Below are 15,649 nucleotides of genomic sequence, written 5' to 3' on the forward strand. Positions count from 1 at the left end.
GATCATTTCCTTTTGAAGCTTTCTTGGGGAGAATGGAAGACAGATTAAGTTGCAAGTCAAGTGTCAAGCAAATGCAAGCCAGACTCTTTAAGAATGCAAAGAGTAGAAGTCAGAAACATAAACAAGTTTCAGTCAGTTCAAGGTGTAACAGAGTTTATTAGGCAAGGTTACAACGGCAGCATCAGCAGTGTCTTCTGCATCAGGAGCTGGTTAAGTGGACATTAAGGGTGGTTTCAAAGGGCAATCAGCAGACCACAGGAACCTGGCAAGTGTGAAAACTATGCGTCATACCGCAAAAGGCCGGAGGGTATTGTTACCATGTTAGAGAATCCACGATAACATCTGTCCACTTCAGGCAGCCTGCTGTTACGATAGCGATAAGATTGGACATCTGGCATCAATTTGGAAAGCAAAGACAATGTGACTCCAGCAGCAGATTGCAGTCCAGGGTTTGCTGAGAGGCAAGGAAATATACCAATGCTTCAGAACGCAGGCACAAGAAACTGCAGTCGCTGGGAACTGGAACAAAAGCAAACTGCTGGAAGAGCTCAGCCAGTCAAGCAGCATCTGTGGAGGCAGAGAACTTGTCAACACTTCGAGTCAAGGATCTGCATCAAGACCAGGGGGAAGACAGCGTGTACATACAAGTGAGTGGGAGGGGTAAGAATGAGACAGGGAGGTGATGGGGAAAAAACAGGTGAGGTGTGGGAGATGGGGAAGAGAGTGTTAAGATGGAGGCTCATTAATGATAGGTGGAAACAGATACATTTTCTATGTTAGGCAGGTAGAACAGGGTGGCGAGGATAGGGGAGAGACAGACTAATAGGTGAAAACAAATGTAGAGTTAATGGGCTGATGAAACCAGGTGAGGGAGTAGCAAGGGAATGTTATTTTTTTTCTGTTCAGTTTTAGTTTATTGTCACAAGTAACGAGGTACAGTGGAAAGCTTTTGTTGCGTGCTGACCAGACAGCAGAAAGACAATACATGATTACAATTGAACCATTCACAGTGTACAGATACATAAGGGAATAATGTTTAGTGCAAGGTAAAGCCCAATCAAAGATAGTCCAAGGGTCCCCAATGAGGTAGATAGTAGTTCAGGACTGCTCTCTAGTCACGGTAGGATGGTTCAGTTACCCAATAACAGCTGAGATGAAACTGTCCCTGAATCTTGATGTGTGTGGTTTCACACTTCTATGCCTTTTGCTCGATGGGAGAGGAGCAAAGAGGGATTGGCCAGGGTGCGACTCATCCTCGATGACGCAGCACGAGATGAACCAAAAGGAGGAGAAAGATGGAAGATTGAATGTGGGTGATGAGCAGATGGATCCAGGTGGAGGAGAGTGAAGAGTCTTGGAATCAAGCCAGAAAGGACAGGAAATGGAGGGAGATCCTCAGTGGACTGGTGGGAGTGGGAAAAAAAGAGAGAGGCAGGCAGGCAGCACACACACACACACACCTTCCTTCACCAGCCCGTTATGCAGGCGGGGGACAGGGCCAGCGGGGGGGGGGGGGGGGCACTGTCCGAGTGAAATTCACATGGTGCTAAGCCAAGGTGATAGACACACACCGTGATGAACAGGCGCTGTAATTAAGATGGTTAAAGCACAGTGTACGGTAAGTCCTTTAAGGGGGGGGGGGGGGGGGGGGGGAGAGGGGGGGTGAGAAGGGGGGAGGAGTGGAGACAACTTTTAAGAAGCTAGAGATACACAGACATTTAACATTACCGGTCGGTTATCCTTGGTTCTGAAAACTACTGCTCACGTTTTTTTCCCCCAATGAGCCAATGAAATTCACCGGTCATGAGGTCCAAGTCGGTTGCCAGGAAGTTGAAGTTTCGCGTAGGTTTGTTGCCGGTGCTGACCGGTGAATTTCATTGGCTCATTGGGGGAAAAAAAACACACACACAACGTGAAGGCGCGATGAATAGGAAGGTAAACAGCTGCCACAGTGTACGATAAGTCCTATAGAGCGCGCGCAGTGGGGGAGGGGGGGGGGGGGGGGGAAGGTGTGGAGACACTTTTAAGAAGTCAGACAACTTATAATAAAGATTAAGAAGGAACTGCAGGTGCTGGAAATGCCCTACATCAGTCTGAGGAAGGGTTTCAGCCCGAAACGTTGCCTATTTCCTTCGCTCCATAGATGCTGCTGCACCCGCTGAGTTTCTCCAGCACTTTTGCCTACCTTATAATAAAGTCAGTTTTCCTTGGCCCTGAAATGTCCAATGAGTCAATCAAAATGCCCGGTCAGCGAAGGAGATTGGCTATGGCTGCCCTCGACTGCCTGTAATAGTGACCCCACTCCACTGCACTACGAGTAAAAAAAAAACAAGTTCCAGCTACCTCATAGGACTTCCAAGATATGTGTCGACCATGTTGCGAGTTTGAGTCAAGGGCAAACTCTTCTAAGCTCACAGACTAGCTCGCCCAAGTGGGACAGCCCCTTTACTAATTCCATCTGTCTGCACACTTCATATCCTTCTATTTCCTGCCTGTTTGTGTGTATTGTATAAATGTCCCTATCATGTCTGCTTCTACCACCTTCCCTGGCAGCTAGTTCTAAGATTGGTTAGTTGTTCCTCATATACATGGATCAGGCAGTAACTGTTAATTTCCCTGCAGGAGATTAAGACTAGCGACCTGCTGATGTAGGAATGCCCACAAAGGGAAATTTGAGCAGCACAAGGTGAGGCCACAAACAGCAAAGCCAAGACACAACATGACTCTTGAATGGAGAGCGAAGAGTGATGTAGTTTCCCAGTGTAGCCACACTGTATTTGTATCTTGCAGCCGAGCAGATGAGGCAGCTATTGGGTATAAGGAACTCATTGACATATAGACGTATTGCAATGAGCTTGTGAAATTGCAGGTGCTCAACACCATGACATTTCCTCCACATGCCAACAGTCACTATTGATACCGTGCACTAATAATCAGACAGGAGAGCTTGAAGGTTACATAATAGGGCTTTGCATGCTGCTTTACAGGCATATCTGCATGATTATAAATCCTCAAAACAAATTACAGGAATTGTTTGGTAGCTTACCCTGACACACTGTACAAGGCAAACAGGTTTATTTGTGCAGTGTGTCATTGAATAGGCAATCACCCTCCCCTGCAGCTTCAGCCTTGACATGCGCTATTGTTGTCACCTTGCTGTCGAGGAGAGTGTGCCTTCAGAGTTGACATCCAGTTAATGTGCAGGTAAGTGACGCAATGGTAGAGTTGCTGCCTTACAGCGCCAGAGATCGGGTTCGATCCTGACTGTGGGCGCTGTCGGTTCAGAGTTTGTACGTTCTCCCTGTGATCGCATGGGTTTCCTTCGGGTGCTCCAGTTTTCTCTTACATTCCAAAGATGTGCAAAACTACGTTCATGAGTGGGTTCCGGGCAGGGAACAGAGGATCCAATTTAATTACATTTCAAGACATTAACCGCCATGATGCAGCTTCTAACCAGATTTGGATCAATTTCACATTTCGTTTGGAGGAGACTGGAATCAAGATGAGCAAAGAACAAATTAACATTGCAAGATTGGTTTAGCACACCAAAAGTAGATGGAACCCTATTTATTTTTAATCACCGGCTGTTAATTAATGATCATTCTCGATTGAATGCAAGTTTAATTTCCCACAAAATTACTTCAATGGCAGATGGTAAGTTCAGCACAACCAGGGGCACCAAACCAAAATTCTGGCAGTTCTTTACTTGACAAAAAATGTGGATGCTATCAATTTGTCCCTTACTGGTAAAAGTTTGAATCCAGTCACACTGCAAAAACATGCCTTGACTGGGATCCAATTTATCCCACAATATTAGATCCATTTTATGCTTTGTGACATGTTTTAGATTACAAAACTGTGTCCAATCAATAAAATATCTAAATACTGAGTAAAAGCTCCAATCAAAATACAAAATAAATTCTGCCAAACTAAACTGCAGTTAGAATGCAAAACCAATAGTTATTTGCGAGTTTAAGAAAATTTCCAGCAATGCAGGGGAGGGTGATTCCCTATTCAATGACACACTGCACAAATAAACCTGTTTGCCTTGTACACTGTGCCCTCACAGAAAATGTGTGAACAAATTTGCTTGAAGCGATTGTGTCAAGGTGAAACTACTAACAATAAAAGAACTGAAGTATGCACACTTGAGGCTTTCTTTATAATTCAAACCCCACCTCCACATATCAGCTGGCGCAAAATCCAAAGCAAAGATTCTGTTTCAATGGAATGCAATGATCCATCATCATGAAGAAATATACCCAATGCTTGGGCAAGACCTTCAATAAACCAATTGCTGAGAATGGTTGACATTTGCCTATTCATTTACTTGAAAGCTCAACAGTCTTGTATTGGAGATAGACACAAAATGCTGGAGTAACTCAGGTAACAGGCAGTTTCTCTAGAGAGAAGGAATGGGTGACTTTTCAGGTCGAGACCTTTCTACGGTCAGAAGGGTCTCGACCCGAAACTTCTTCAGTCTGAAGGGTCTCCACCCGAATCTTTTTCAGTCTGAAGAAGGGTCTCGACTCAAAACGTCACCCACTCTTTCTCTCCAGAGATGCTGCCTGTTGTGTGGATCTTTGGTTTAAACCAGCATCTGCATTTCTTTCCTACAGTCGTGTATTGGACATAAACTAGGTTAGCTGGGAGTCAATGAAAACTAGAACACTTGAACAGGTATGCATACTTGCACTGCGTTCCACTCACAGCAGTTAATACAATCCTCTCATCTGGTGGGCATATTTCACTGCATTCAAACAATGTCAGTTTTAAAACCTTTTTTAAGAGGCAGTTAAATATTGCAGCAATTATGTGTAAAAACAGAAAAGAAAATCAGTTCCAAGTCAATTAACTACAGATTGCCAACTACGAACTGCATAAAAGCTACAGAAAATACATCTGACTTTGGAATGGTTCAGAGTTCATGGTAATGGAGAGCACTGTAAAAACATCTCCATTCTGGCATCTGTCAGCATTTATGGAAAATCAAACAGACAAAAGGCAGGGACTGAAACAGAAACCGTGAACGTTTCAGCACCAGCTATTCACAGTGTTGGGATGCCATTCAATGATTACCAGAAAAGAAAATATGAACAGAAAAGGTTAAATTATTAACAAAATAATGCATTGTACTTCCTAGAAGTCAAATGCTATGACTGTTTTATCCATCTTTCCTGTTAAGTATCAACTCCAGAACTATTTCAAATAACCATATGGCATTTGTCGGCAGTTTTTCTCCTGCACCTACTACCATGAGTATTAAATATGCCTTATTGTATGTCAAATATTGCATGGAAATCATCATCCCCATCTCCCCCCCCCCCCCCACACACGCATGAATAGAACAAAAAAAGCATTTTTTTAAAATTTATTTAATTTTAATTTTTTTAATACCTTATTACATTTATTGTACCCCTTCATTTTTTAAGCTTTAAGGAAAGATAGAAATAAAGAAAGTAAAGAAAGTGAGAGAGAGTCGTGTTAGTGTAAAAGAGTGATAAAAATAAAAAAACCCATTAGACAAAGTTAGGGGAAAAAAATTAAGAAATAGACCATAGAAAAGAAAGAAAGAAAAAAACAAAAGCTCTATTATGAAAACCGCGCAAAAGCGATATACCAACTTCGTATTAAAGAACAAAAAAAGCTGTAAACTTCAAATCCCTGTAGTATTCAAGGTAAAACAAGCAACGTCTTAAAAGGGATACTTGCTTGTGTGTTTTCTTTTGGCAAATATGAAGTTTAAACCAGCCAAAATGTAACATGAAAGGTGATGCAAAGAATTGCAGATGTTGGTTTACAAAAGAAGACCCAAAGTGCTGTAGTAACTCAATGGGCCAGGCAGCATCTCTGGAGAACATGAATAGGTGATGTTTCAGGTTGGGACTCGAGTCTGAAGAAGAGTCCCAACCCGAAACATCACCTATCCATGCTCTCCAGAGTTGCTGCCTGGCTAATTGAGTTACTCCAGCACTGTGCGTCTTTTAATAACGTAGAATATAGGCTTGGATTTAGAACTCAGAATTTTGTTGAATTGCCTTCAAGAGAAATTTAGGAGCAATTACCTCATGAATTTTATCTTTCACTCCCTTTCTTCCGAAGCAAACATGGTAAATTATACATGGGCTGAAATGAAGAACAGAAAATGTGGAAATGCACAAGTCAATCAGTATTAGGTCACAAAATGCAAATGCCTTATTTTGTATTTGCTCAACTTTAATGCTCAGAACTGTGCTCAGTAAATTGTAAATGCTAGCAAAACAACTTGGTTCTGCCTATCTCAGAAAAACAAACACTCCTCTCACTGCCTTGATGCTGCAGTGTGTTCCTTCAGAGTCCATAAACTATTCAGCCCTTGCCACCATTTTTGATTCAGAGAAAGTGAGTAGAGTTAAAAGAGTTGTTGTTTAATATGAGAATAAGTTCAGTCAGGTGAATGTGCTTTCATTGCCAAGCTTGCAATGAAAGAGCTGCATACTGCCATTAGCAATCAACAGACGCACAACCCCGAGGCAGCCTTCATTGTTGCGGGTGACTTCAATCACTCTAACCTGAAGACTGTACTCCCCAAATTCCACCAACATGTCTCCTTCCCCATTAGAGTAGACAAGACACTGGACAAAGTCTACGCCAACATGGCTGAAGCTTACAAAGCCATCCCCCTCCCCCACCTTGGTCAGTCTGATCACGTCTCATTGTTCCTGCTCCCTAAGTACTCCCCACTCATCAGACGGGTTAAACCAACTGTGAGGACAGTTAAAGTCTGGTCAGAGGAAGCGGACTTCACACTTCAGCAGTGTTTTGGAAACACTGACTGGAAGGCGTTTGCAGCCCAGGCCACCCTTGACTCCCACACGGACATTGATTCCTACACATCCTCTGTTCTGGACTTTATAAACTCCACCATCAATAGTGTCACCTCCCTCAAACAGGTGACCATATTCCCGAATCAGAAGCCATGGATGAACAGCGAGGTCAGGCTACTGCTGAAAGCACGGGACACCGCTTTCAGGTCAGGCGATGCTCGAGCCTACAGTTCAGCCAGGGCTAACCTGAAGAGGGGCATCAAGAAGGCCAAGCACTGCCATAAGCTCAGGATTGAGGAGCACTTCAACAACAACTCCGACCCCCGACGCATGTGGCAAGGCATCCAGGCCATCACGGACTACAGACCCTCCAACACCACCCCCACATCCAGCGACGCCTCCTTCCTTGAGGAGCTTAATCACTTCTATGGCCGCTTCGACAGGGACAATCTAGAGACAGCCATCAAGGCTGTGCTACCTGCCGATCACCAACCCCTCACACTCACCCCCTACGACGTATACGTGGCTCTGAGTAGGACTAATGCACGTAAAGCTGCTGGCCCTGACGGCATCCCCGGGCACTTGCTCAGGGCCTGTGCTGCGCAGCTGACAGACGTCTGGTCTGACATCTTCAACCTGTCACTTGCCCAAGCAGTTGTCCCCACGTGCCTTAAAACCACCTCCATCGTGCCAGTGCCAAAACACTCCACTGCGGCAAGCCTCAACGACTTCCGCCCAGTTGCACTTACCCCCATCATCACCAAGTGCTTCGAGAGGCTGGTCCTGGCACACCTCAAAAGCTGCCTACCCCCCACACTGGATCCCTATCAGTTTGCCTACCGCAAGAATAGGAGTACGGAGGATGCCATCTCAACGGCACTTCACTCCGCCCTCTCCCACCTCGACAACAGAGACACTTACGTAAGAATGCTGTTCATCGATTACAGCTCAGCATTCAACACCATTATACCATCAAAACTGATCACCAAACTCGGTAACCTGGGCATCGACCCCTCCTTCTGCAACTGGATACTGGACTTTCTAACCAACAGACCCCAGTCTGTTAGGTTAGACAAGCACACCTCTTCAACCCTCACCCTGAACACCGGCGTTCCACAGGGCTGTGTGCTGAGCCCCCTCCTCTACTCCCTCTTCACCTATGACTGCACACCTGTACATGGTACTAACACCATCATCAAGTATGCAGATGATACAACGGCGATTGGCCTCATCAGCAACAACGATGAGTCGGCCTACAGGGAGGAGGTCCAGCACTTAGCAGCATGGTGCACTGACAACAACCTGGACCTTAACTCCAAGAAGACCAAGGAGCTCATTGTAGACTTCAGGAAGTCCAGGGGCGGCACGCACACCCCCATCCACATTAACGGGACGGAGGTGGAACGTGTTTCTAGCTTCAGGTTCCTGGGAGTCAACATCTCCGATGACCTCTCTTGGACCCACAATACCTCAACTCTGATCAAGAAGGCTCACCAGCGTCTCTTCTTCCTGAGGAGACTGAAGAAGGTCCATCTGTCTCCTCAGATCCTGGTGAACTTCTACCGCTGCACCATCGAGAGCATCCTTACCAACTGCATCACAGTATGGTATGGCAACTGCTCTGTCTCCGACCGGAAGGCATTGCAGAGGGTGGTGAAAATTGTCCAACGCATCACCGGTTCCTCGCTCCCCTCCATTGAGTCTGTCCAAAGCAAGCGTTGTCTGCGGAGGGCGATCAGCATCGCCAAGGACTGCTCTCACCCCAACCATGGACGGTTTACCCTCCTACCATCCGGGAGGCGCTACAGGTCTCTCTGTTGTCGAACCAGCAGGTCCAGGAACAGCTTCTTCCCGGCGGCTGTCACTCTACTCAACAACGTACCTCGGTGACTGCCAATCACCCCCCCCCCCCCCCCGGACACTTATTATTATTTATTCAAATCATTTGCTATGTCGCTCTTCCAGGGAGATGCTAAATGCATTTTGTTGTCTCTGTACTGTACACTGACAATGACAATGACAATTAAAATTGAATCTGAATCTGAATCTGAATCTGAATTAGGTATGTCTGCGACTTGCTCAAGGAAGAATTGGAAGCCATCAGCCCCATCTGAGGTGGGATGGAGGCGAAACGGAGAAACTTTATATCCCTTAAAAAGATGAGCCTTGGTAATCAGGAAATTGGAAATGGTGCAAGTGGCAGAAGGCACCAGAGAGTCTCTCAAGGAACCTGGATCTCTGAGGATGCGAGGTAACAACTCTGCCAGCTTTGCCACTATGCTGCTCGCCTGTTCCATTTGTCCAGGTCTCTGAAGCATATAGGAGGGCAGGGACCAAAACTACACATACTAAAATGTAATGTAATACCCATTATATCATCGGCATTGTGCCAGGACTTGATCTACAAGTTCCCTTATTGCAATCCATGAAAAGTTCTGAAGGCGATGGTGAATTTCAACAATGTCTGCCTTTACTGAGAGGTGATAATTGAGAAATGAGAAGCAGCCCAAATGTTCCAGTGAACTTTCTTTACCGCACGAGGCACAACACAGAGGGGCTGGTTGGCGAAAGACTTTTATCTGAGATTTAGGCTTATTGTTGTCACATGTACAGAGATACAGTGAAAAGTTGTATTTTGCTTGTTACGGTTCTTCAGGCAAGGCCCGTCCAACTCAGTGCTTTATTGAATGTGACAATGGCTTGCAGCTCGGCTTCTGAACATGGATAAACACAAACTGCACACTATAGATGGAAATGCAGTTTGGAAGACCTTGGTTTTGGATTCCAAGGGATTCAGTTGCCCAAGGATGAACAACTTTATATTGACTCTGATTCTCTGGAATGTCTGCTGGATGCGAGCTACAGCAAGAATGTCTGAAATAGGTCTCGGACCAATAACTCCGCCTTATTTACACCAATTGGCATCACAATTAGCTATTGTAGATCCATTGGGTGGCATATTTCCTTCCATGCCATCATGAAGCAAATGTAACATGGAGATGAATTTCTGGCGACAGTTGATTTGTGAGAAGTGCTCCATAATCCCTTCCTGCCACAGAAGTCATAAAAAGACCACATTCAGCAAACAGTATTTACTGCAGAGCTACTTCTCAATGCAGATCGTGTTGCTTTTCCAGGATCAGTGCTTCAGTCACCGGCAAGTCAGTTGTGCAGCACAATGGTGATGACATTCTTTGCAGCAAACATCAGGGAGATCCCTCAGCAGTAGTCACAACAGGTGGATTTTGGCTGCGTTCATAAAATGATCAAAATTCAAGCTTCTCCGATGTCCTCTGGAATATCATCTGCTAAACAATGAACAATGAGGTTCTGGTTTCAAGACTGCCGCTTATCACCACCAGGTTTCTATGGGGATGCCACTTGTTATATTTTATGATGCATTGGTCTGAGTGGCGGCAAGGTTAGAACAACTAGCTGGACTACTAGTTATTGGGAAATGGTGCAGCTTCCAATACGGGAATTCCTTTCACTTGCAATTAATGAGCTACTCCATCTCATAGTCATTCTCATCATTGAGTAGCATTTGAAGACAGTTGGAATTAGTACCCAACCTTGAGGAACTCCTGCAGAGATTCCATGGCGTGGGATAAATGATCCATAATATCCATGACCATCTTTCTGCATAACTCCAGTCACCAGACTTTTCCATTTGAGGCCCATTGAATTCAGTTTTACTGGGGATTCTTGTCGCCACACTTGGTCAAATTCTAACTATGCCATTTCTAGAATTCAAATCTTTGGCCCACGTTCAGATTAGAGCTGTGAATTTGCCTTTAATAAATCCATGGGGCCTTTCATTTATGAACACAGTTTATAAATGACAATTAATCTGTTTTGGATTATTGTCTCAAAACGCTTCCAGCTTTAACATGTTATTTCCAAATATTCTGCCACCATCATTTTCTTCATGTTAGGTTTTTAGAAGACACCCAGCATCATTAAAATATCTTTCCAACCAAGTACATTCCTTCCATTTTAAACTGAAGTAAAGTAATTCCTTTTGAACTTGTCTTTCTGTAGCCATGGCCCAACCTCATGCTGATTAGACAGCAGTAGATAACACAGCAGCGTGCAGAATCAAAACTATCATGCTATCTGCAGTTCTACGTGCAACCCCCAAGGTAGGCAGGTATTTATTTATTTTTGTTCTACATCTGTTATATATGGGGTTTTTTTTTTTGTCAGAAGCCTATCAAGCAAATTGAGTGAATATAGAAAGCTAAAATGGGAAGAAAATTACTGACCTTGCTGCTGTTTTTCAGTATGGTATGCTAGTGTTATAATTTCTTGGGGGGAAATAAAATCACTCCTGTTAAATTGAGCAGAACACTGCCAGGTTGCTCATTCATCATATTTCAATTGATGCTTAATTATTTCAACTATGGATGAATTATGACTGCGTACATGGTGATATTGGGAAGAGATATTTGTCATGATTTCACTTACAGTGGAGACTCAAAGACATTACATAATCTCAAAAAGCATTATATAAACAGACACATGGTTTAATTTTCTTTTGTATGGCTCCAGAATAAAATAATTTTAAAATAACAAATACTGTAAAACGTTTAGGAATCATTATGAATGTAACATCCGTGTATCTTTGCAATCATATCATTTGACAATGGTTTTCATTCATTAACAAATTGTGGATGTTGTTGGCAATGCCCGCATTTATGTCCATCACTGATTGATCCCGAAAACAGTTAAGAGTTAACTGGATCCACACTGGATAAGGATAAAATACACAAAATGTGTCATTGCAAAAATATGATGATTTTGATTGCTGAGGCCAGCTTTGTGTTTCAAAGCATCTCAAATTTACTTCTATAGGAGAATAAAAGACAATCTTCTCCTGGCAAGGAACTTCACAGATCTGCTGATTACAACTTCAAATGAAAAAGAGCAAAATCGTATACAAACACTGATGCTGATACATTTATTATATTTTGCAGTGCATTTTAACTGTCAAATAAATTAGATCATTCAGACCAAGTGAATGGAAATTTCATTGAACATAATAGGCTAAATTATGAATAATGGGGTTATAATTAGAAACTGATCTTTTAAAATGTATACTTATTAAATGAATTTAGAAATTAATATTTAATTAATGAGAACTCCAGACACAAAACACACCGGTGAGAACCATCTGCAATACATATAATAAGCATCAATTGTTTATATCGTAAAACTCACACCAAGCACAAAATGAGCAAAGCTAAATCCAAAGCAAGATTGATTTTTATAACCAGCTTGGATCTAATTCTTTCTAATACTGCAAATTTTATAGACAGTTACAGAAACGTCACGTTGGCACGCACAGTAGTCGGTAATATTCTAGCTCATTGAATGAACAGAGTAATCTGGAGAGTTGAAATAATTAAGGAAAAAAATTAGATTAGTACAGATTAGTGAATCCCCAAACAATAGTTTTTTAAAAAGGAATAAAAACTAGCCAACTACATCCGTGCTACCTTTTTGTGGGACACATCCTTATATTAAGCCTCCTTTCTATCCTCCTGTTCTGGCATTTTGATGATTATATTGAAAGCTGATACCTGTTCTTCCACAGAATTTTAAACTTACATCACCTTTGCTGCCAACCTCCATCCTGGTTTCAAGTGTACATAGTTCATCTACAACGGTCTTTTTTTTCCTGACTGCTCGTTTTTCAGACTGGGGTTAAAGTTAGAAATCAATTCAATTCAACAACTTCTGATAACCAGCCTTTCCTGTTACTTTCAGAACAGACCACATGAATAGTCAAAGCCCCAAAAAGCTCTTCTCTCTCCACAGATGCTGCTGATGTGACACTGTGACTACTATGCCCTGCATTGTTTTTATTTTTGATGCACAACTTTTTTCTTTTTTTTTTTAACTTCTCCAATGTGCACCTCACTACTCCAGCCTCGTATTTGTGCTGACATTCAGGCTTCATTGACTTACGGGAAGATCAGCTGCAATCAAAATATCTTCACCACGATCAGATCATCGTCTGCTACACATAAAGCAATACCATTCTTCACTCAATCTCCCACCTTCTATGTATTTAAAAAAACATTTCCAATTAAATTCTCGAAATTCAACCTAAAAAGTTAACTATTTCTCGCTCCACAATGCCCCATGTCACTTTGCTAATTTCTGGCATACCTTCTTTTATTTCCAAATGTATTTATTTCCAAACTGCTTCAGGCACAAATTCCTCTTCACCACTGCCTTGGCAATCCCCTCTGCCAGCTGCAATTTCTCTGAAGGAGCATCAATTTCAATCACCCACCCAATCCAATTCCACTCTTTCTACTCCCTCTACACAGCTCTCCCACACTTGAATCCATCATATTCCACCCACCGTTCCCATCCTCATGACAAATCTTGCCCAAATGTCTCTATCCAACTCCAATCCCCCACCATAATGTAATGATCAAGCATGCGACAAATCTCATACAGCGTAGGACTCGGATGGAGAATAGTACTAAACACACGGAAAATTCAGTTCTGCTTGCACAAGGTATGGGATAAAATACGATACAACTCATTTTTATGTTGGGACACTGAAAGCAAGCACACCGTGTGTCATTCATACACTCAGCTGGGAAAAAAAAGTAAGAAAGGTGATATATTGGTGTATGAAACACATTTTAAAATCAATTATTTCAGTAGGATAGAGATAGTAGGGAGACTTAAAGCTGTGCATCCAGTAAGCTTTCTGAACCTGTAATTCATTCTTGAAGCAACATGCTCTTGCAGTTGATAAGACAAACGGTCTGTGCCCAGGTTATTTCCAAGTGGTCTTCTAGCAGGCACAGCAACACTTCTTTAAAAGTGGCATAAGCAAAGCATACGCCTCCGTGCAACAATCCAAGCATACTTAGCAATAAAAATATTTAAACACATCACCTGGCAGGCTTGGTACTGAGCAGCAGGGCTTCGGCAAGCTTCAATACCCTGCAGCATATTCTGTCCACTGAGCACAAAAGCTGTGCCACGGAAAAATCTGTTCTTTTTGCTCAAATATATTTATTCCTGGCAATGGACAGAGCAGTTCATCTTCACATCAAATTATCCGATCTTTTTGCAATTTACTTTTTTTAAAAGAACATTTTATTCTCCATGTTTGGTTTCTCAAATTCTCGAGCCGATCCAAAATCTGAAGCATATCAGTTTCCCATCTGTTGATTTCCTTCTAACATTTGAAATACTTGATGCATTACATGCTAATACATTTTGTCAATAAGTACTCATAGCCAACCAGTTTGTTTTAAATGCGGTAAAAGCACAAAATAACAATCCTTCATGTAATCTTCAATTCATTTTATGAAAGACTTTGGGAGTTTAATTTGGTTTACATTTTAGCATTAACATTCCTACTAGATGTAAATAACAAGATACCTATCCATACTGAAGCATACAAGTTTGAGACCAAAAAAAAACATAACCATTTTCACCAGTTCATTTTGATACCAATTGAAATCAATCCTTGTGTTCTTGCTCTTGGAATGTGGCTTTAGATGGCAAAAGCAGGATTTATTCAAGATCACAAATCACCCTGAAAGTGTTAGTGAAACAACCTTCTTGATTCACTGTCCTTCTGGAAAACAGTTAATCCCACATTAGAGCTTTAGCATTCGGACAATGAAAGAACAGTGATAGATTTTCAAGTCAACATCCTCACACACTTAAAAGATAATAGTATTCCAAAACACTTCCTGTCATTGACTTTTTAGGCAGAGGGGTGTTGTTGCAAAAAAAAGTATTGATTTACTGCAGTGTTTCCAGTTGCAGCTGAATTCCATTTTGCGCCTCTTTTCAGGTGGTGGACGTTTAACATGAAGATACCAATCAAATGATCATTTGTCCTGCATCGTATTGAGCTGGTATTTTTTGAAGATTCACTCATCTAGACTTCCTATTACAGTTCTTTAACTCTCCGAACAGCATTCTATTGCACTGCAGTCGGTGTCTTGTGGTTAATGAAGACGAGACATTCACAAAAAAATATCAAACCTCTGACCAAATATACAAGTGGATGATCCATTGAATTTATGTGGCTATTTCTCGTCAAACGTGACCCACTCAGAATTTTGTTGAAGTGGCACATTGTCTATAGGGGAGATGTGTAGATGCTGTGATTACAAGTATCCATTGCCTGACACATGGCATAAGAATATTACTTGCTTTTTATGTAAAGAGCTACAAAAGTCCAACATGATTCAGATATAGTACAGTACAGCATAACAGGCCATTCAGCCCTGGATGACTGTGTTGAATATAATGCCAATTTAAACAAATTCCTTTTTGCTTGGACCCGACATATATCCCTCCCTATTTATGTGCTTACATAAAACACCTTGATAATGCCAACTAGATACTGCCAAATTTATATTGTGAAAACAATGTTTACATGGAAAAAGGCAACGGGATGCAAACTGATCTCAATATTGTTTACTTAGAAGAAATTCAGGACAATTAATTTGACACGGGGTAATAACAAATGCGTTGATGCTTTAGACCATGACCGTGAATGTTCTAATATAAGCAATTTTAAATGCCATAATAAAACTAAATTTTTCTAAAATACAGAATCCCAAAATCAATTAACACCCAAGTTCTTAAACCACAATTGTCAATTGCTTAAATGTTCGATTACAGGATATCAGAAAAAAGAGGAACTTAATCTCCGAGGTGAATACCCAAATAAATGTTTTAATGAGATTTTAATAGAATTGAATGGGATGATGGAAATAGGTTTAGCATTTGCAAACTAAAATAGCTCAGCAATACAGCATCGGTTTGTCTCTCAAATTTAAGAAAACGTAACA

At 42.0% G+C, this 15,649-nt stretch overlaps 1 long non-coding RNA gene across 1 annotated transcript; it reads left to right on the top strand.

The window, feature by feature from the left end:
- Positions 1-268: 268 nt before the first annotated feature.
- Positions 269-15,191, top strand: LOC116983111. Its single transcript, XR_004414610.1, has 2 exons — positions 269-647; positions 14,641-15,191. It is a non-coding gene; the product is annotated as an uncharacterized LOC116983111 (long non-coding RNA).
- Positions 15,192-15,649: the final 458 nt, after the last annotated feature.

Source organism: Amblyraja radiata, chromosome 18 (assembly GCF_010909765.2).
Source record: "Amblyraja radiata isolate CabotCenter1 chromosome 18, sAmbRad1.1.pri, whole genome shotgun sequence".
Taxonomy (NCBI): Eukaryota; Metazoa; Chordata; class Chondrichthyes; order Rajiformes; family Rajidae; genus Amblyraja; species Amblyraja radiata.